General features: G+C 38.8%; 1 long non-coding RNA gene across 1 annotated transcript in view; it reads left to right on the forward strand.

The window, feature by feature from the left end:
• Positions 1-21,753, forward strand: part of LOC109566191 (uncharacterized) — an 87,994-nt gene that overhangs the window by 43,122 nt on the left and 23,119 nt on the right. The window contains exon 3 of the long non-coding RNA XR_002181763.2: positions 19,381-19,579. This is a non-coding gene — a long non-coding RNA (uncharacterized lncRNA). The remainder of the gene's footprint in view (positions 1-19,380; positions 19,580-21,753) is intronic.

A 21,753-nucleotide genomic window follows, 5' to 3' on the forward strand; every position in this document is an offset into this window, starting at 1 on the left:
TGTCTGACTCTTTGCGACCCCATGGTCTGCAGCACTCCAGACTTCCTGGTCCTTCACTGTCTCCCAGAGTTTGGTGAAACTCAAGTCCATTGAGTCTGTGATATCATTCAACCATCTCATCTTCTGTTATTGCCTTCTCTTTCTGCCCTCAATCTTTTCCAGCATCAAGGTTTTTCCAGTGAGTCAGTTCTTTGCATCATGTGGCCAAAGTATTGGAGCTTCAGCTTCAGCATCAGTCCTTTAAATGAATATTCAAGGTTGATTTCCTTTAGGATTGACAGGTTTGATCTCCTTGCTGTCCAAGGAATTGTTAAGAGTCTTCTCCAGCAGTACATTTGAAAGCATCTATTCTTCAGCATTCAGCCTTCCTAATGGTCCAACTCTCACATCCATACATGACTATTGGTGAAACCATAGCTTTAACTAGATGGACTTTGGTCAGCAAAGTGATATCTCTGCTTTTTAACATACTGTCTAGGTTTGTCATAGCTTTTCTTCCAAGGAGTGTCTTTTAATTTTATGGCTGCAGTCACCATCCACAGTGATTTTGGAGCCCAAGAAAATAAAACCTGCCACTGTTTCCATTGTTTCCCAATCTATTTGCCATGAAGTGATGGGACCAGATGCCTTGATCTTATTTTTTTGAATGTTGACTTTTAAGCCAGCTTTTAACTCTCCTCTTTCACCTTCTTCAAGAGGCTCTTTAGTTTCTCTTCACTTTCTGCCATTAGAGTGGTATCATCTGCATATCTGAGGTTGTTGATATTTCTCCCAGCAATCTTGATTCCACTTGTGATTCATCCAGTCCAGCATTTTGCATGAGGTACTCTGCATATAAGTTAAATAAACAGGATGACAATATATAGCCTTGACGTACTCTTTTCCCAATTTTGAAACAGTCCATTGTTTCATGTCAATTTTTAACTGTTGCTTCTTGACCTCCTCTGGTTTCTCAGGAGGCAGGTAAGGTGTTCTGGTATTCCCATCTATTTCAGAATTTTCTACAGTTTGTTGTGATCCACACAGACAAAGGCTTTAGCATAGTCAATGAAGCAGAACTAGATGTTTCTTTCTGGAATTCTCTTGCTTTCTCTATGATCCAAAGGATGTTGGCAATCTCTGGTTCTTCTGTCTTTTCTATTTACCTGCCTTTCATTCTTGATTAAGTAATTTTGAAAAGTCAAAGAGTCTTTCTTAACCCTGGTTTCCTCATCCATAAAGTAAGAATTATAATAAAGCTTGCTTTACAATTTTGTTTATCAGCCACTAAGATAATGCTTTGCAAAATTCTAAACAGCTGTTTTTAGAATGTCAGGGTATCTTGACTCTGATACCAGGCACAGTCACTTTTTTAAGTATTATTAATAAATTACCAACAATTCAACATAGCTGTAAAGTTTCACCTGAATAGTTCCAAGTTATAAAACATGCAGAACATAAAAAAGAAAAAGAAAGCACTGAATACCATCACAGAACCATTCAAGTTTACGTGTAAATCTGGATCTCATATGAAAACAAATCGATTCAATTTTAGGGCTCTGGTCTGCTTTTAATAAGTGTCCACCTTAGCAGGGAGTGGCTATGACACATTATCAAATATTATCAATATGTGCCAGGGACACAATTCTTTCATTTTTGAATATTAATAAAATAGAAAACAAATCACAGCTTTGTTTAAGCTGCTAATGAAACTAGCTTTAAACATACTACAGAAGTTAGAAAGAAGTTGATGGAATCTAGAGCACAAAGCAAAATTGTGAAAGACCTTTGGGGAACAGAAAGTTGGTAGGGTATTTATGAGGGAAGAAACTGGGGACCTGAGGTGGGGCAGGGCCAAAAGCCGAATGAGACAACATACTGTGGAAGTGCTTTCTGGTGTGTTCCACTCTTTTCTTCATCAACGTCAACAAAGAGAACATTACAGTGTAAACTAAAGTAGTCCAGCTGGGGTAGAAGACAGATTCTTGCAGTGATCCTGTCCCACCAGAGTCACACAATGTCAACCTAAGGAAAGAGCACTTTGAAAATAGGAGTGGACATATTTGATGGTCTTCGATGGGAAAGGTCACTTAAAATGAGTTGAGACTCGATGGGAATGCCAGATATCCTTGGCCCTGAAGTATTATCCCAAAGACACTTTTAAACTCACTTTGACAGGCCTACCATAGAACTGTGGCATCCAGGTTTACAATAAAGACAAGATATGCCATTTACAGCAACCTGGATAGACCTAGAGATTGTCATACTGAGTGAAACAAGTCAGATAGAAAGAGAGAAATATGTTATCTATCACTTACATGCAGTCTTAAAAAGTAATATAAATGAATTTATTTATAAAACAGAAACAGACTCACAGACTTAGAGAACAAGCTTATGGTTACCAAGGTGAAAGGGTTGGAAGGAGGGATAGGGAGTCTGGAATTGACATGTATACACTGCTCTATTTAAAATGGATAATCATCAAGGACCTGCTGTAAATCACAAGGAACTCTGCTGAATATAATGTAACAACCAAAATGTAAAAGAATTTGAAAAAGAATAGATACAATGTATATGTATAACTGAATCATTTTGCTGTACACTTGAAACTAACACAATGCTGTTAATCAATTATACTCCAATGTAAAATAAAATTTAAAAAAACAGTGAAAAACCCCCCAATACAGATAAGATAACTGACACCAAAAAGCAATAAGAAATCATAGGGGAAAATGACAAGACTAAGGTCTATGAAAGAAACAAGAGAATAAATAAATTTTCAGATAAATATTAAGCTTACAAATTTTGAACTTAAAAAGCACCACATATAATTCTTTTAAATAGGATATAAAATTGGTAGCAGACATGTAAGTATATAAAAAAACAATTTACAATATAGGTATGAAGAATATAAAATAGGAAATAAAGAACTAAAAATAGAATAAAGAAAAAAATTAGTAACTGGAGGCTGAGATCATGTAATATTTTATAGAAAGCACAGAAAAAGATTAAAAAGTTGGCAAAATAAAAGATAAGTCTAGAGATATGAAATATAAAAATAGAAGAGCCATCATCCATAGACTGTATATATCAGACAGAGAAAAAATGTAGAAAGGAATAATTGAAATAATATATGTCTTCTGTTTAAAGGAAGATGAAAAATGCAACTATAACCTTAAACTTTTTTTTTCTTTTTTTTTTAATTTTTTTTTTTTTTTTTTTTTTTTACTTTACAATATTGTATTGGTTTTGCCATACGGCAACATGCATCCGCCACGGGTGTACACATGTTTCCAATTCTGAACCCCCCTCCCATCTCCCTCCCCATACCATCCCTCTGGGTCATCCCAGTGCACCAGCCCCAAGCTTCCTGTATCCTGCATTGAACCTGGACTGGTGATTCATTTCTTATATGATATTACACATGTTTTAATGCCATTCTCCCAAATCATCCTCTTCCTCCCTCTCCCACAGAGTCCAAAAGACTGTTCTATATATCAGTGTCTCTTTTGCTGTCTCGTATACAGGGTTGTCATACCATCTTTCTAAATTCCATATATATGCGTTAGTATACTTATGGCAGAGAGTGAAGAGGAACTAAAAAGCCTCTTGATGAAGGTGAAAGTGGAGAGTGAAAAAGTTGGCTTAAAGCTCAACACTCAGAAAACTAAGATCATGGCATCCGGTCCCATCACTTCATGGGAAATAGATGGGGTAACAGTGGAAACAGTGTCAGACTTTATTTTCCTGGGCTCCAAAATCACTGAAGATGGTGACTGCAGCCATGAAATGAAAAGACGCTTACTCCTTGGAAGGAAAGTTATGACCAACCTAGATAGCATATTCAAAAGCAGAGACATTACTTTGCCAACAAAGGTTCATCTAGTTAAGGCTATGGTTTTTCCAGTGGTCATGTATGGATGTGAGAGTTGGACTGTGAAGAAGGCTGAGCACCGAAGAATTGATGCTTTTGAACTGTGGTGTTGGAGAAGACTCTTGAGAGTCCCTTGGACTGCAAGGAGATCCAACCAGTCCATTCTAAAGGAGATCAGCCCTGGAATTTCTTTGGAAGGAGTGATGATAAAGCTGAAACTCCAGTACTTTGGCCACCTCATGCGAAGAGTTGACTCATGGAAAAGACTCTGATGCTGGGAGGGATTGGGGGCAAGAGGAGAAGGGGACGACAGAGGATGAGATGGCTGGATGGCATCACTGACTCGATGGACGTGAGTCTGAGTGAACTCCGGGAGATGGTGATGGACAGGGAGGCCTGGCATGCTGCGATTCATGGGGTCGCAAAGATTCGGACATGACTGAGTGACTGATCTGATCTGATCTGATACTGTATTGGTGTTTTTCTTTCTGGCTTACTTCACTCTGTATAATAGGCTACAGTTTCATCCACCTCATTAGAACTGATTCAAATGTATTCTTTTTAATGGCTGAGTAATACTCCATTGTGTATATGTACCACAGCTTTCTTATCCATTCAGCTGCTGATAGACATCTAGGTTGCTTCCAAAAATATACAAGCAACTCCTGCAGCTCAATTACAGAAAAATAAACGACCCAATCAAAAAATGGGCCAAAGAACTAAATAGACATTTCTCCAAAGAAGACATACAGATGGCTAACAAATACATGAAAAGATGCTCAACGTCACTCATTATCAGAGAAATGCAAATCAAAACCACAGTGAGGTACCATCTCATGCCAGTCAGAATGGCTGCAATCCAAAAGTCTACAAACAATAAATGCTGGAGAGGGTGTGGAGAAAAGGGAACCCTCTTACACTGTTGGTGGGAATGCAAACTAGTACAGCCACTATGGAGAACAGTGTGGAGATGCCTTAAAAAACTGGAAATAGAACTGCCATACGACCCAGCAATCCCACTGCTGGGCATACACACCAAGGAAACCAGAATTGAAAGAGACACATGTACCCCAATGTTCATTGCAGCACTGTTTATAATAGCCAGGACATGGAAGCAACCTAGATGTCCATCAGCAGATGAATGGATATAACCTTAAACTTAAAGGTAAAAACCCACTTATATATATATATATTGCTATAATATTTGAGGTCACCCAATAAAGAAAACATTCTAAAGGCTTCCAGAGAGGAAAATAGCCTACAAAAGTATAAGTATCAGATTAAAATCATATTTCCCAACAACTGCATTGCATGCCAGAAAGTAATAGAATAATATTATTTATGAATTGATGGAAGATAAATCTGAACATAAATTTTTTTATCAAGTAAAGCTATAATATAAATGTGAGAGCAAAATATTATCCTCAGGCATATGAGACTGCATAAAATTTAATATGCAAAATTTTCTTTGAAAACACTTTTGGAGGAAGTACTCAAAAATAGAAATGGACTCAGGAAGAAACAAAATTTAGAAGATAACATTGGATAAGTGAGTTAAAAAAGCTTTAAAGTGGTCTAAATAAATAATATCCCCAAATTAAGAAAGGGCAGAAAAATATACTTGGTGAGGTTATCTACATATCAGAAGGAAGAAAGAAATGAATATTGTCCTTAAGAAATGGGAAGAAATACACATAAGTATACATAAAATTAAATATGTGTATGAATCACCAAGACTAAAAATCAAATAAACAAACTTAAATCAGAAGAGAAAGTAAATTTAAATCATTTAATGCTATTAGGAGTGAAGAAGGAACACAAAGTAACTAGAGTCTGAAATAAATATGATATATAGAAAACTGGACATACAAAAGCAGAAGTCCTAATATAACTGTAAATATAATAAATGTAAAAGGATTGCTGCTGCTGCTAAGTCGCTTCAGTCGTATCCGACTGTGCGACCCCATAGACGGCAGTCCACCAGGCTCCCCCATCCCTGGGATTCTCCAGGCAAGAAACTGGAGTGGGTTGCCATTTCCTTCTCCAGGAGATTTTCTCAACCCAGGGATCGAACCCAGGTCTCCCACCTTGCAGGCAGACGCTTTACCATCTGAGCTAAATAATTCTTTTTGCTATTTTTTTTAATTGATTGATGATTGGTTTACAATATTGGTTTGATTTCTGTCATACATCAACATGAATTAACCATAGGTGTATATATTGTCCCTCCCTCTTGAATCTCTCCCACTTTCTTCATTGAAGAAGAAAGACAATAAAATATTGAATAAAACATAGTAATTTAAATTAAAAGTATGGCATATAGATAAGGTTTTCAGAAGAATATTAGTGAAACTGCACAGTGAGTAGGAAAGTAAATGCAAAGAAGTAGCAAGGACAAAAATAATAAAAAATGACTAATAAGGGTAAAAGTAGAAAATTAAGATTTATACTGAATCTTTGCTATATAAATGAAGGAGAAGAATAGATTGCCTAGTAAGGCATAATTTTATTAATCAACTTTAAAAGTACATAATAATATACAGAGCACATAATATAACATTGTGTAGATTTTATCTCTGGGGAAGTTAAGACAGAAATCTGTTTATGTAAATTATCCTTTTGGCGAAAAAAGGAGAAAATGGTACAATCATTTCATTGAGGCAAGAAAAGCATTTGATAATTTTCAATCCTAGTCTCTGATAGAAAATGTCAGAATATAAGAAGTAAAAGGGAATCCTTTTATTTTGAAAAAGAAACAACCTACCCTGATGATAATGATCATGGCATCTGGTTCCATCACTTCATGGCAAATAGAAGGGGAAACAGTGGAAAAAGTGTCAGACTTTATTTTGGGGGGCTCCAAACTCACTGCAGATGGTGATTGCAGCCATGAAATTAAAAGACACTTACTCCTTGGAAGGAAAGTTATGACCAACTTAGATAGCATAATCAAAAACAGAGATATTACTTTGCCAACAAAGGTCCGTCTAGTCAAGGCTATGGTTTTTGCAAGGTTTTGTATGGATGTGAGAGTTGGACTGTGAAGAAAGCTGAGTGTCGAAGAATTGATGCTTTTGAACTGTGGTGTTGGAGAAGACTCTTGAGAGTCCCTTGGACCGCAAGGAGATCCAACCAGTCCATCCTAAAGGAGACCAGTCCTGGGTGTTCATTGGAAGGAATGATGTTGAAGCTGAAACTCCAATACTTTGGCCACCTCATGTGAAGAATTGACTCATGGAAAGACCCTGATGCTGAGAGATTGGGGGCAGGAGGACAAGGGGACGACAGAGAATGAGATGGCTGGATGGCATCATGACTCGATGGACATGAGTTTGGGTAAACTCCGGGAGTTGGTGATGGACAGGGAGGCCTGGCGTGCTGCGATTCATGGGGTCACAGAGTCAGGCACGACTGAACGACTGAACTGATGATAATGGGCTTAACAAAGGACAGAAATGGAATGGACCTAACAGAAGCAGAAGATATTAAGAAGAGGTGGCAAGAATACACAGAAGAACTGCACAAAAAAGATCTTCACGACCCAGATAATCACGATGGTGTGATCACTCACCTAGAGCCAGACATCCTGGAATGTGAAGTCAAGTGGGCCTTAGGAAGCGTCACTACCAACAAAGCTAGTGGAGGTGATGGAATTCCAGTTGAGCTATTTCAAATCCTGAAAGATGATGCGGTGAAGGTGCTGCACTCAATATGCCAGCAAAAATGGAAAAAACAGCAGTGTCCACAGGACTGGAAAATGTCAGTTTTCATCCCAGTCCCAAAGAAAGGCAATGCCAAAGAATGCTCAAACTACTACATAACTGCACTCATCTCACACAATAGTAAAGTAATGCTTAAAATTCTCCAGGCCAGGCTTCAGCAATACATGAACCGTGAACATCCAGATGTTCAAGCTGGTTTTAGAAAAGGCAGAGGAACCAGAGATCAAATTGCCAGCATCTGCTGGATCATCAAAAAAGCAAGAGAGTTCCAGAAAAACATCTATTTCTTCTTTATTGACTATGCCCAAGCCTTTGACTGTGTGGATCACAAGAAACTGTGAAAAATTCTGAAAGAGATGGGAATACCAGACCACCTGACCTGCCTCTTGGGAAACCTGTATGCAGGTCAGGAAGCGACAGTTAGGACTGGACGTGGAACATCAGACTGGTTCCAAATAGGAAAAGGAGTATGTCAAGGCTGTATATTGTCACCCTGCTTATTTAACTTATATGCAGAGTACATCATGAGAAATGCTGGGCTGGAAGAAGCACAAGCTGGAATCAAGATTGCCGGGAGAAATATCAGTAACCTCAGATATGTAGATGACACCACCCTTATGGCAGAAAGTGAAGAACTAAAAAGCCTCTTGATTAAAGTGAAAGAGGAGAGTGAAAAAGTTGGCTTAAAGCTCAATGTTCAGAAAACTAAGATCATGGCATCCAGTCCCATTACTTCATGGCAGATATGTGGGGAAACAGTGAAAATGATGGCTGACTTTATTTCTGGGCTCCAAAATCACTACAGATGGCAATTGCAACAACATAATTAAAATACCCTTACTCTTTGGAAGGAAAGTTATGACCAGCCTAGACAGCATATTCAAAAGCAGAGACATTAAAGTAATGGCAAAGTGCCAAAAAAGGTCTGTCTAGTCAAGGCTATGGTTTTTCCTGTGGTCATGTATGGATGTGAGATTTGGACTATAAACAAAGCTGAGCACAGAAGAATTGATGCTTTTGAACTATGGTGTTGGAGAAGACTCTTGAGAGTCCCTTGCACTGCAAGGATACCCTACCAGTCCATCCTAAAGGAGATCACTCCTGGGTGTTCTATTGGAAGGACTGATGTTGAGGCTGAAACACCAACACTTTGGCCACCTGATACAAAGAGCTGACTGATTGAAAAAGACCCTGATGCTGGGAAAGATTGAGGGCAGGAGGAGAAGAGGACAGCAGAGGATGAGATGGTTGGATGGCGTCATTGACTCAATGGACATGGGTTTGGGTGGACTCCGGGAATTTGAATGGACAGGGAGGCCTGGAGTGCTGCAGTTCATGGGGTCACAAAGTGTCGGACACAACTGAGCGACTGAACTGAACTGAACTGATGATAATGAGTTCAGTCACTCAGTGGTGTCTGACTTTGTGTGACCCCATGAACCGCAGCACACCAGGCCTTCGTGTCCATCACCAACTCCCGGAGCCTACACATACTCATGTCCATCGAGTCGATGATGCCATCCAACCATCTCATCCTATGTTGTCCCCTTCTCCTCCCACCCTCAATCTTTCCTAGCATCAGGGTTTTTTCAAATGAGTCAGTTCTTCACATCAGGTGGCCAAATATTGGAGTTGCAGCTTCAACATCAGTCTTTCCAATGAATATACAGGACTGATTTCCTTTAGGATGAACTGGTTGGTTCTCCTTACAGTCCAAGGGACCCTCAAGAGTCTTCTCCAACACCACACTTCAAAAGCATCAATTCTTCAGTGCTAAGCTTTCTTTATAGTCCAACTCTCACATCCATACATGACTACTGGAAAAACCATAGCCTTGACTAGACGGACCTTTGTTGACAAAGTAATGTCTCTGCTTTTTAATATGCTGTCTAGACTGGTTATAACTTTTCTTCCAAGGAGCAAGCATCTTTTAATTTCATGACTGCAGTCACCATCTACAGTGACCTTGGAGCCAAAAAAAATAAAGTCTGTCACTGTTTCCACTGTTTCCCCATCTATTTGCCATGAAGTGATGGGACCAGATGCCATGATCTGAGTTTTCTGAATGTTGAGTTTTAAGCCAACTTTTTCACTATCCTCTTTCACTTTATCAAGAGGCTCTTTAGTTCTTATGATAATAGCAAACCTTTTAATGCATTACATTAGGATGAGATATCAACAACCTCAGATATGCAAATGATGCCACTCTAATGGCAGAAAGTGAGAGGAACTAAAGAGACTCTCGATGGGGGTAAAAGAGGAGAGTGAAAAGCTAGCTTAAAACTCAGCATTCAACAAACTAAGACCATGGCATTAAGTCCCATCATTTCTGGCAAATAGATGGAGAAAAAGTGAAAACAGTAGCATAATTTATTTTCTTGGGCTCCAAAATCACTGCAGACAGTGACTGCAGCCACAAAATTAAAAGGCTTGCTCCTTGGAACAAAAGCTATGACCAAACCTAGACAACATATTAAAAAGCAGAGATATCACTTTGCCAACAAAGGTCCATATCGTCAAAGCTATAGTTTTTCCAGTAGTCATCTACAAATGTGAGAGTTGGACCTTAAAGAAGGCTGAGAGCCAAAGAATTGATGCTTTCAAACTGTGGTGCTGGAGAAGACTCTTGAAAGACCTTTGGACAGCAAGGAGATCAAACCTGTCAATCCTAAAGGAAATCAACCCTGAATACTCAATGGAAGGACTGATGCTGAAGCTGAAAATCCAATATTTGGCCACCTGATATGAAGAACTAACTCATTGGTAAAGACCCTGATGCTGTGAAAGATTGAAGGTAGGAAGAGAAGGGGATGACAGAAGATGAGATGGTTGGATGGCATCACCGACTCAATGGAGATGAGTTTGACCAAATTTGGGGAGACAGTGAAAGACAGGGGATCTTGGTGTGCTGCAGTGCCTGGAGTTCCAGAGTCAGGCATGACTTGGCTACTGAACAAAAATAACAGGATGAGATGTAGGGAATTTCCTAGTATCATCATTCCCTGATGTGCAGTGCGGAATTGAAAACAATTTATATATCTATTACTATGGTAAATAATAGTAGAATTTCTTTTCTTTGTAAGGGATGGAATACTATAAAGTGTTCTAAAATTAGTAAAATTTATACAACACCATGATTAGATTTTTAAAAGAGTAGTAAGTTTAAAGTAAGAAAGTCTATTACTGTAAATTTTTAAAACTTGCAAGTATCAGCATATACTTTTCAACAACATATGCATAACTTAAAATGCATTTTAAATACTCTAGATTTGGTGAGTATAGAGTCAGACTCCAGTCAAGAAAATGGAATCCATGCCAGGTAGTTTAATATGGAGAGACAAGGAGGAAAATCACCTGCGTTTTCCCCTTCTCTCCTTTCTTGTGCCTTCTATTGACCCAGCCTAACATGACAACAGAGGATAAGGGAGTCTGGACATGTATTCTGTAGGGGGTCTGTTCCTTGTTTAAAATGCAGGCCAAGGGCATGCAGGGGGAATGCAGACTGGTTGGATCTGAGGGCCAACAGGTAATGAGTAGCCCAAGGCCTTTACAGGAGAGGGAAATAAGTAGATAGATGATATTGGATGAAATAATAATAACATTAAAATGACTGAAAAGTTTGCCAACCAATGCTTCCAGTGTACCATGAACCAAGCAATTTTGTGAATCTGAGATAAATTATAATGAAACAGAAACATTATTAAGCACAAAAATAATATTAATGAAATGAAAACTTTTTAAACTAGTCAATCTGCTGTAATGCTTACTTATTTGAGATTTGATCTGGTGGAGATCACAGAGCAATTGCTCTGCATTCTCATAAATCCACAGTATGTCCACGGTACCGTATCATTTCTGTTAGCTAATGACTATACCCAAGCTGGAGTAAAGTAGCAGTAATTTAGATGAGACAATAAACTTTATATTTTTAAATGATTAATCATTTCTCTATGTAAAGAAATGTTCTGTGTTCTGACAGAAATCTCTCAGAACACAGATTATTCAACCAGTTAAAGAGAAAAAGAGAATGATAAAAGACAAACACACCCAGTGCTAGGCCCTCCTTGGCATGTGCTGACTCATTTAATCATCTCTGCAACACTGAGGGAAGTTCTAAGTAGTAGCCTCATTTTACAGATGAGGAAACTGATGGTCAGGATAGCTTAAAGTATTACCTTATCACACTGCTATGAATGACAGGAATAGGATTTTAACTCACTCATCCTGGAGCTAAATGAGTTAGAAAGATAAGAAACTGACCAATTGATAGGTGGCTTTAACCTTATAAATTCAACCTCATCTTCTTTCTAAGTAAACTTGCTTGCTCACATACTAGAGGATCTAAGAAATATTCTTGCCTTTTAGCTTAGAGAGGAGTCAGGACAACAATTCAGTTCAGTTCAGTAACTCAGTCGTGTCCAACTCTGCACATCATGAACTGCAGCACACAAGGCCTCCCTGTCCATCACCAATTCCCAGAGATTACCCAAACTCATATCCATTGAGTTGGTGATGCCATCGAACCATCTCATCCTCTGTTGTCTCCTTCTCCTCCCACCCTCAATCTTTCCCAGCATCAGGGTCTTTACAAATGAGTCAGCTCTTCACATCAGGTGGCCAAAGTATTGGAGTTTCAGCTTCAGCATCAGTCCTCCCGAAGAACACCCAGGACTGATCTCCTTTAGGATGGACTGGTTGGATCTCCTTGCAGTCCAAGGGACCCTCAAGAGTCTTTTCCAACACCACAGTTCAAAAGCATCAATTCTTCAGTTCTCAGCTTTCTTTATAGTCCAACTCTCACATTCATACATGACTACTGGAAAAACCATATCCTTGACTAGACAGACCTTTGTTGACAAAGTAATGTCTCTGCTTTTTAATATGCTGTCTAGGTTGGTCATACCTTTCCTTCCAAGAGTAAGCTTCTTTAAATTTCATGGCTGCAATCACCATCTGCAGTGATTTTGGAGCCCAGAAAAATAAAGTCTGACACTGTTTCCACTGTTTCCCCATCTACTTCCCATGAAGTGATGGGACCAGATGCCATGATCTTAGTTTTCTGAATGATGAGCTTTAAGCCAACATTTTCACTCTCCTTTTTCACTTTTATCAAGAAGCTCTTTAGTTCTTCTTCATTTTCTGCCATAACAGTGGTGTCATCTGCATATCTGAGGTTACTGATATTTCTCCCGGCAATCTTGATTCCAGCCCATGATTTTTCATGATGTACTCTGCAAGTAAGTTAAATAAGCAGGGTGACAATATGCAGCCTTGACGGACTCCTTTTCCTATTTGGAACCAGTCTGTTATTCCATGCCCAGTTCTAACTGTTGCTTCATGACCTGTATACAGGTTTCTCAAGAGGCAGGTCAGGTGGTCAGGTATGCCCATATCTTGAAGAATTTTCCACAGTTTATTGTGATCCACACAGGCAAAGGCATTGGCATAGTCAATAAAAAAGAAATAGATGTTTTTCTGGAACTCTCTTGCTTTTTCGATGATCCAGCAGATGTTGGCAATTTGATCTCTGGTTCCTCTGCCTTTCCTAAAACCAGCTTGAACATCTGGAAGTTCACGGTTCACGTATTGCTGAAGCCTGGCCTGGAGAATTTTGAGCATTACTTTACTAGCATGTGAGATGAGTGTAATTGTGTGGTAGTTTGAGCATTCTTTGGCATTGCCTTTCTTTGGGATTGGAATGCAAACTGACCTTTTCCAGTCCTGTGGCCACTGCTGAGTTTTCCAAATTTGCTGACATATTGAGTGCAGCATTTCCTCAGCATCATCTTTTAGGATTTGAAATAGCTCAACTGGAATTTCATCACTTCCACTAGCTTTGTTTGTAGTGATGCTTCCTAAGGCCCACTTGACTTCACATCCCAGGATGTCTGGCTCTAGGTGAGTGATCACACCATCGTGATTATCTGGGTCATGAAGATCTTTTTTGTACAGTTCTTCTGTGTATTCTTGCCACCTCTTCTTAATATCTTCTGCTTCTGTTAGGTTCCTACCATTTCTGTTCTTAATTGAGCCCATCTTTGCATGAAATGTTCCCTTGGTATCTCTAATTTTCTTGAAGAGATCTCTAGTCTTTCCCATTCTATTCTTTTCCTCTATTTCTTTGCACTGATCGCTGAGGAAGGCTTTCTTATCTCTCCTTGCTATTCTTTGGAACTCTGCCTTCAAATGGATATCTTTCCTTTTCTCCTTTGCTTTTGGCTTCTCTTCTTTTCACAGCTATGTGTAAGGCCTCCTCAGACAGCCATTTTGCTTCTTTGCATTTCTTCTTCTTGGAGATGGTCTTGATCCCTGTCTCCTGTACAATGTCACGAACCTCCATCCATAGTTCATCAGGCACTCTATCAGATCTAGTCCCTTAAATCTATTTCTCACTTCCACTGTATAATCATAAGGGATTTGATTTAGGTCATACCTGAATGGTCTAGTGGTTTTCCCCACTTCAATTTAAGTCTGAATTTGGCATTGAGAAGTTCATGATCTGAGCCACAGTCAGCTCCTGGTCTTGTTTTTGCTGACTGTATAGAGCTTCTCCATCTTTGGCTGCAAAGAATGGAATCAATCTGATTTCGGTGTTGACCATCTGGTGATGTCCATGTGTAGAGTCTCCTCTTGTGTTGTTGGAAGAGGGTCTTTGCTATGACTAGTGCGTTTTCTTGGCAAAACTCTATTAGCCTTTGCCCTGCTTCATTTTGTACTCCAAGGCCAAATTTGCCTGTTACTCCAGGTGTTTCTTCACTTCCTACTTTTGTATTCCAGTCCCCTGTAATGAAAAGGACATCTTTTTTTGTTGTTAGTTCTAAAAATGTCTTGTAGGTCCTCGTAGAACTGTTCAACTTCAGCTTCTTCAGTGTAACTGGTCAGGGCATAGACTTGGATTACTGTGATATTGAATGGTTTGCCTTGGAAAAGAAGAGAGATCATTCTGTCATATTTGAGATTGCATCCAAGTACTGCATTTCGGACTCTTTTGTTGACCATGATGGCTACTCCATTTCTTCTAAGGGATTCCTGCCCACAGTAGTAGATATAATGGTCATCTGAGTTAAATTCACCCATTCCAGTCCATCTTGGTTCGCTGATTCCTAGAATGTCGACGTTCACTCTTGCCATTTCCTGTTTGACCACTTCCAATTTGCCTTGATTCATGGACCTAACATTCCAGGTTTCTATGCAGTATCACCAGTCACATCCACAACTGGGTGTTGTTTTTGCTTTGGCTCCATCCCTTCTTTCTTTCTGGAGTTATTTCTCCACTGATCTCCAGTAGCATATTGGGCACCTACTGACCTGGGGTGTCCATCTTTCAGTGTCCTATCTTTTTGCCTTTTCATACCGTTCATGGGGTTCTCAAGGCAAGAATACTGAAGTGGTTTGCCATTCCCCTCTCCAGTGGACCACATTCTGTCAGAACTCCCCACCATGACCCATCCATCTTGGGTGGCCCCACACAGCATGGCTTAGTTTCACTGAGTTAGACAAGGCTGTGGTCCGTGTGATTAGATTGGCTAGTTTTCTGTGATTATGGTTTCAGTCTGTTTGCCCTCTGATACCCTCTCTCAGTGCCTACCATCTTACTTGGGTTTCTCTTACCTTGGACATGGGGTCTCTCTTCATGGCTGCTCCAGCAAAGCACAGCCACTGCTCCTTACCTTGGACGTGGGGTCTCTCCTCTCAGCTTCCGCTCCTGACCTTGGACGTGGGGTATGTCCTCTCTGCCGTTCCTGCCCCCGCAGCCACTACTCCTGTGGGACAGATAAGCAGATTCTTATCTCCATTAGTCTTTAACCTGACTTCTGTGTGATTTCCCAAAGGTGGTGATCTCAACCACAGTAGAGGGTGCCTGCCACATTCCGCAGAGATAATGGGGTTCAAGGCAAATCAAAGAAACAATCAGAAGAACACAAGTTGCTTACTTCATGCCCATGTATATCTTCTTTATTTCTTTCACTGAGAACATTACATTCCACCTATCTTCATAGCATGAGACTCCACTATAACTTTGTATCTATGAGGTAGTCTACTCTTCTAAAATACTTTGGAGCTTGGCCCCAATTTGTCCTCTTGTCTGAATGAAATGAGATACATAATCAAGCTCTTAAAATATTAAAAATTCCATTATTGTATATCTATCTAAATGAGAAAACAGTGGCTTAGTAAGGTTAAAGGCAATTTTGAAAAAAAAAAAAGAGAGAGAAAGAAAGCTACCCAACCTTCTGGCCTTTGTCAATGAGTACATGGTTGTCTACATTCATTACACATGGAATTTGTTTTTTAAAAATTATATTCACATTGATATAAATGTGATAAATGTGTTCTCTTGATTAACTTGCTCAGCGATTACAAGCTGAGCTTCCAGTAATTCTGAAACTTACTTGCTTCTGTTTTGGATTACTTGAACAGGAGGGAAACAGCCATGTGGGTAAAGAATCATTCTGAAAAGAAACAGAATTAATGCCATCAGTTCTCCATCAACTTTTCAGGAAAAATCTGTGTAGTCCTTTGTTATTTCAGGATCTGTTCCTCTTTGTTAAATGACAGTAATTCAGTCTTTGAGTTTCTTGAGGAAAATAAAATTTGAATGTCAAGAACAAGACCACAGTGAAGTAAGCCAGAAAGAAAAACACCAATACAGTATAATAATGCATATATATGAAATTTAGAAAGATGGTAATGATAACCCTCTATGCAAGACAGCAAAAGAGACAGATATATAGAACAGTCTTTTGGACTCTGTGGGCGAGGGCAAGGGTGGGATGGTTTGGGAGAATGGCATTGAAACATGTATATTGCCATATGTGAAATGAATCACCAGTCCAGGTTTGATGCATGATACAGGGTGCTTGGGGCTGGTGCACTGGGATGACCCGGAGGGACGGGATGGGGAGGGAGGTGGGAAGGAGGTTCAGGATGGGGAACACATGTACCCCTGTGGCAGATTCATGTCAATTATGGCAAAACCAATACAATATTGTAAAGTAAAAATAAATAAATAAATTTTAAAATAAATAAACAAATAAAAGTTATGTTTACATTTAAAAAAAGGAAAGGGTGAGGCCAAGATGAAGAATTCTTAATCCTCTAAAACAAATCTTTATCAAAAAGTCATGGAAGTACTGTGCTGTTAGGGGACAATTTAAGTTGTCAACATGATGCAAAATAGAAAAAGTGTGGTGATGATCTCAAGTCCCGTTGTTTTTCAATGGCATTCATCACAATGGAAATGGCAGACGTTACATTTACAGAAAAACAGTAAGATCAAGCCTCTCTGGTGGGCACCCAGAGAATCAGGAGGCTACTCAACAGCACACACACCCCTGAAGAATGAAGGCAGCTTAGGGTCCAGGGTTAAATATGGAGGGAGTAAAGAAGTGGTTGGTTCATCACTAACAGTCATAATTCCACTTTTTAATCTTAAAAAGTGCTTTCTTCCCCCATGTCCTTCCAAATATGATTTGTTATAAATCAATTCATGTTTAGTTTGCTTAATTAATATATTAATAAATTAGTATAGTATTTTTATACACACACACACAAAAAAAAGAGCTAAGAGTTCAACAAAGAAGCAGGCATAAGTTTCATGGAGATGCAGGTTCCAATAAATTTTCTTTTTCACATCTGGGACTTCTTTTACTTTCATCTGCTCCATCTGCCTGTGCTGAGAGAGCTAACAAGTGCATCACTGCAGGCTTCTCAGCATCTTTTTTCTTTGCTAAGACACCATATCTTTAAAGTTTTAATACTTGCCTGTAAAATTATATATTTAATAAATATGTTATACATGATCATTATTGAGAATTTGTTAAATCTCATGAAGTTACAAAGCTTTTTTTCATAATTCAATTATCCAGAAATAGCTACATTTAACATTAGATAAAAATCCTCTGGAGGAGTAAATGGCTATTCACTCCTACATTTTTGCTGAGAAAATCCCATGGACAGAGGAACCTGGTAGGCTACAGCCCATAGGGTCACAAAGAGTCAGACATGACTCCAGTAACTGAACATACACAGATGCACACATGTTTCTCAAGGCCATACCCACACATACATAGATACATCTATAAACTGAGTTCTGACTCTATACTAGATTCAGACTAGAATGACTAGACTGACACTAGAATGACTCTACATTCTTTATTTCACATTATACTGCAAATATTTTCATTAACTATTCTTGAAAACACCTTTTATAGCTATTACTTAACATATTGTTATGTGGATGTACCACAATCTATTTAAATATTACCCCCAAACTGAACACATCCATTTTTTCCTGAAGTCCTTTATATCTACCCTGTAATTTAGAAATGCAAGGGCTTTTTCTCTAGCACATATGTATTTGTCTAATGTGAGTGAGATGCTTTCCAATTTTTTCTTCTTTTTCTTGGTGTATAATTGCTTTACAAGGTTGTGTTCATTTCTGCTGTACAATAAAGTGAAGCAGGTGCATGCCTTCATGCTTAGCTGTGTCTGACTTTGTGATCCCAGGGACTGTAGCCCACCAGCCTCCTCTGTCCATGGAATTTTCCAGGGAAGAATACTGGAGTGGATTGCTATTTTCTCTTCCATGAATCAACTATATGTATACGCTTACCCCCTCGCTCGAGAGCCTCCCTCCCCCATCCCACCCCTCTAGGTCATCAAGATACCAACAAGATAAACTAATGAATCTAAAAACAAAATCAAACAATTAAAAAAAAATTCCAACGAAATCATAAAACAAACAAACCAAAAACCAAAGCAGAGAACTAATGGAAGAATAAAGCAAAGGAAATAAAACAAATAGGCAAAAATGATTTTTTTTAAAAAAGGAAAAAATCAATATACAAACCAAAGTGGGGAAATTGTCCTCAGAGACCCATTATGCGGGGATCTTTACAGTCCTTTCCAGTGTTCAGGGTTTCCTAATAGTATTCATTTGGTGTTCTATGGTAATTGTTGCATCTCTAGATGTATTCCTGATGCATTTGTGGAGAGAGATATTTTCTATATCCTCCTTCTGCTTGCTCAGACATCTTGAAATTCCCTTGCTTTCCAATTTTGCATTCACAAAGGAACTGAGAAGTCCAACTCCAGGCAAAAATCTTATGTGTAAATGATCTAGCTTAATCATAGGCAGTGATAAGGTTTAGTGTGGCAGATCTCAAGAAAAGCTGGAGCTTATTTTTGCCACCTGACTGTGCTATCACAGGAAGTGAAGAAAGGCTTGATTGTAACTTCCAGGATGGCTCATAGTCCTAGCTAATCTACTAGTCCCATGACTGCTCAACATTACTAGGGGTTTCTTTTCTGCATCTTTCAAATTACACTTGAATACTGTCTCTCACATTTTTTAAGTTTCCCAATGGAATAGAGGGAAAAAATAAATATGAATTCAATTAAAAATGAAAAGGATGGATTAGTGAGATTAATATTTAGGAGGCAATTGCACTTTTTGAAGGATCATTCTAGGCGTTTTAATCTAAATATCACATTCAATTTATATTTACATTCCCATGCAGTCTTCACAAACATTTTATTAGGGAGATATTATTTACCCACTTCACAAACAGGAAAAGTCAGGTGTCAAATCAAACAAACTCTTGAAAATGCTTAACTGTCTCCCTGTAGCAATGACTCTGAGTCATTTCCTCTTGGCAGGCAATGAAATATTTTAGAGTAAAGTTTCTATATTTCTTATTACATTTAAAGATGGTATGTATAAGCAAATACTGAAGATCAACATACATTTACTTTGAGTTGATGGCACCAAGTAAAACAGCATTCTCCTTGTTTTTTCCTCAGAAATATGTTTTGTCCTTGGGGAGACAAGATCTTCAGGACAAGTGAAATAAAATCCTGACTTTCATTCTTACATCGTGTTCCCTACTCCAGTTGAAAGTAATCATCAGGGGAACTTTATTCTTCACAGGAATTAAGCATATTTACGTCTTGTCAAGTTGAATCAAAACTCAAACAGATGGAAAGAACACGGTAGAATACTGTAAGTAACACACCTGCTTGTTGGTCTCACACGCTTTTAGTATTTTCAATTATTCACAAAAAATTACCGACATTATATGTTTATTATTCAAGAGTAAAAGACATTAAAATATTTAGAAGATACTTCTAAGAGGCAAAACAGAACTTGAGGCATGAGCTTTGGCGAGGCCAGTGAGATAAAATATAAAATGAATTCACTAATCATGACAGGTTATGATTAGTCTGCAGCTAATGACTGGTCTGCAGCTCTAAGAAATGTTCGTCTGTTTGCTATATCTTTATGCCCATTTCACAGGTTTATATTTGATAAAGTCCCCCCAAAAAATGGCATAGAAAATGATTTTTATAATGATTGCTGAAGGAAATTCCTGGAGTTACATGGGTTATGCTTGTGCTCTGTACTTTAGTGATTAAATAAATTAATTTGCTCCTCAGTGGTGACTTGAATGTGCCTTAAATTTAAGTTAGATATTTCAGGATCTTGCTAGGCTAATGAATTTATCTAATTTTGAATATGTTTAAGAGCCAACATTAACTCTGTATTGAGTCAGCTTCTAGGACTTATCTAACAGTGAATAAGAAAAAAAATAAACAAAGCCAGCTTTCCTGGAATTGGGCAATGATGTAAAATCAGACATTAGAGCAAACAGCTAGAATATAAGAAATAGAGGCCAAAGTGTTTTATAGAGTACTGTGGAAACACAAGGTAAAGACAGTGAAACCCCATGAGTCAAACCAAGATTTTCTACCTTTCAGAGTAGTCTGCTGTGGGTTAAAAATGAAGCAAAATTAGAAGTGTTTGGATAAGTAAAACAAAATAAGGATAGCTATCATCAACATACTTTCTCAACATGAAAGCAGTTAAAGGGCATTCACCATAAAGTCCATGTTGATGGACAAAGATAAAATATTAGTTTATATTTGTTGCAAGTAATATCAAGATTGCCACAAGAAATATCAATAACCTCAGATATGCATATGACACCACCCTTATGGCAGAAAGTGAAGAGGAACTAAAAACCCTCTTGATGAAAGTGAAAGAGGAGAGTGACAAAGTTGGCTTAAAGCTCAACATTCAGAAAACGAAGATCATGGCATCTGGTCCCATCACTTCATGGCAAATAGATGGGGAAACAGTGGAAACAGTGTCAGACTCTATTTTTCTGGGCTCCAAAATCACTGCAGATGGTGATTGCAGCCATGAAATTAAGAGACGCTTACTCCTTGGAAAGAAAGTTATGACCAACCTAGATAGCATATTCAAAAGCAGAGACATTACTTTGCCAACAGAGGTCCGTCTAGTCAAGCCTATGGTTTTTCCAGTAGTCATGTATGGATGTGAGAGTTGGACTGTGAAGAAAGCTGAGCGCTGAAGAATTGATGGTTTTAAACTGTGGTGTTGGAGAAGACTCTTGAGAGTCCGATGGACTGCCAGGAGATCCAACCAGTCCATTCTAAAGGAGATCAGTCCTAGGTGTTCTTTGGAAGGAATGATATTAAAGCTGAAACTCCAGTACTTTGGCCAGCTCATATGAAGAGCTGATTCATTGGAAAAGACTCTGATGCTGGGAGGGATTGGGGGCAAGAGGAGAAGGGGACGACAGAGGATGAGATGGCTGGATGGCATCACCGACTCGATGGACGTGGGTTTGGGTGAACTCCAGGAGTTGGTGATGGACAGGGAGGCCTGGCGTGCTGCAGTTCATGGAGTCTCAAAGAGTCGGACACGACTGAGCGACTGAACTGAACTGAATTGAATATCAAACTGCTTGTAATTGTAATGTAGGCTAAATGTGGTTTTGTCACTTATAAATACACTGATAATTAAAAGTACATTTGGATTCTGAGAGTATTTGTATTTCACAGGAAAGACTGCTGCTCAGTCAAAATAATATGTTAGTTGCTCAGTTGTGTCCGACTCTGTGTGACCCCATGGATGGTAGCCCACCAGGCTCCTCTGTCCATGGAATTTTCCAGGCAAGAATACTGGAATGGGTTACCATTTCCTTCTCCAGGAGATCTTCCCAACCCAGGCATTGAACCTGGATCTCCTACATTGCAGGGAGATTCTTTACTGTCTGAGCCAAGAAGCCCAAAATGATATATGTTGATATTTATGATTGATAAATTCTGAATGTGATTGAGAGAGTCATTTCCTAGGCAGGTTGATAAGGA

Source organism: Bos indicus, chromosome 11 (genome assembly GCF_029378745.1).
Source record: "Bos indicus isolate NIAB-ARS_2022 breed Sahiwal x Tharparkar chromosome 11, NIAB-ARS_B.indTharparkar_mat_pri_1.0, whole genome shotgun sequence".
NCBI classification, from domain to species: Eukaryota; Metazoa; Chordata; class Mammalia; order Artiodactyla; family Bovidae; genus Bos; species Bos indicus.